At 46.1% G+C, this 1,991-nt stretch overlaps 1 pseudogene; it reads right to left on the reverse strand.

Moving 5' to 3' along the window:
* Positions 1 to 562: 562 nt before the first annotated feature.
* LOC128053132 (protein Mis18-beta-like) lies at positions 563 to 1,251 on the reverse strand (annotated as a pseudogene).
* Between the last annotated feature and the right edge of the window lie 740 nt (positions 1,252 to 1,991).

Here is a 1,991-nt window from a genome sequence, read left to right on the forward strand (position 1 = left end):
CTTTGAGCTGGGATATCAGTTTTTTCCTGCCTTTGGACTTGAAACATCGGTTCTTCTTGGATCTTGAGACCACCAGTCCTTGGACTGGAGCTACAGCTGATTTCTTTTCTTTTTATAATTTTATTTATTTATTGGCTGTGGTGGGTCTTCACTGCTGTGCAGGCTTTTCTCTAGTTGTGGTGAGCAGGGGCTGCTCTCTTAGTTGTGGTGCATGGGCTTCTCATTGCAGTGGCTTCTCTTGTTGCACAGCATGGGCCGTTTTGTGCGTGAGCTTTAGTAGTTGTGGCATGTGGATTCAGTAGTTGCGGCTTCCAGACTCCAGAGCACAGGCTCAGTAGCTGTGGTCACAGGCTTAGTTGCTCTACAACATGTAGGATCTTCCTGGACCAGTGATGGAACCCACATCTCCTGCACTGGCAGGCAGACTCTTTACCACTGAGCCACCAGGGAAGCCCCTCTCATCCATTCCTGAAGTTGATCTTTTTTGGGAAGTGATCAAATAGCACCTATTGTTGAAGACAGCAATAAGGCCTGACCCTGATACTCCAGCTTTGATTCTGGATCAGTCTTTTGGCTTGAACTGATCAAGAGTCACTTCCTTTAGAATCTTCAAGAGCAAATTTAAATGAGTATGCACTAACATCATCTTCTCTTTCAGATTTGCAACCATTTCTGGTAGAGATGTGTTGTGAATATCCATCTCGGGTGCATCTACTATGGCTTTTGCTTTTAAGAGGAAACACACCATTTTGTCACTGGAAAGGCAGACGTGACCTCTAGAGGCAGTCAGGGCAGCATAGGCAGAATACAGATGGAAACCAATGGAAATCTCACAGGAACTACAGAGTAAAAGGTTTTAAGTGTTGCCTTTGAGGGAACTTTCAAGGCCAACGAGGAAGGGAGCCTCCTAAACTACATTATTGTGACTCTGGAGAAGCTCTTGGCCCCAAGGGCTCTCAACAGGTCCCAGGGGAGGTGCACAGAGTCAGGGAGCACAGCATGGTACTGTGCATACTGGAACATGGAGCACCTCTCTGGTTTCAACCACCACAGCAGTCGTAGGTTAGATGGCATCTCCTCCAGCCCTAGCCCTGCAGGGCTGAGCAGAGAAGACCCTGTCACCACTTGCATGTCCCACTCCATGGAAATTGTAAAAGAAGGTTCACCAATCGCCTTCTTATCCCCATCACAAAAGTCACCCCACAGCTGCTTTGTAAAGTGAGAGCAATGCCTCTGCGGCTGAGCTGCCATCCTCCTGCCTATACTTGGTTCTTGAACAATGCCACTATTGGGGTGCCGACCCTCAACTCAGTAAAAAAAAACCCAAGCATAACTTTGTACAGTTAGCCTTCATCTGCAAAGCTGCATCTGCAAAATCAACCAACCTTGGGTGGTGTAGTAAATATTTAGTGAAAAAATTTGCATATAAATGGACTTGTAAAGTTCAAACTGATGTTGTTCAAGGGTTAACTGTACATCATTGGCTCTCCTTGTTCTCAGGCCTTTGAACTTGGACTGCAACTACACCATTAACTCTTGTGGGTCCAGGTGCTGACTGCAGATTCTGGTACTTGTCAACCTCCATAACTGTGTGAGACAATTCCTTACAACAAATCTATTCTATATAGATATTCATCCTATTGGTTCTGATTCTCCAGAGAACCCTGACAAATATAGATTTTGGTACCATGAAGTGGAATGCTGCTGTAAAAAATACCTAAAAATGTGGAAGCTGCTTTGGAACTGGAAAATAGGTGGAGGCCAGAGGAGCTTTGAGGTCATGCTAATAAAAAGTCTATATTGCCATTAAGGGACTCAGTTCAGTTCAGTTCATTTCAGTCGCTCAGTTGTGTCCCACTCTTTGCGATCCCATGAATCGCAGCACGCCAGGCCTCCCTGTCCATCACCATCTCCCGGAGTTCACTCAGACTCACGTCCATCGAATCCGTGATGCCATCCAGCCATCTCATCCTGGGTTGTCCCCTTCTCCT

Source organism: Budorcas taxicolor, chromosome 9 (assembly GCF_023091745.1).
Source record: "Budorcas taxicolor isolate Tak-1 chromosome 9, Takin1.1, whole genome shotgun sequence".
Lineage (NCBI taxonomy): Eukaryota > Metazoa > Chordata > Mammalia > Artiodactyla > Bovidae > Budorcas > Budorcas taxicolor.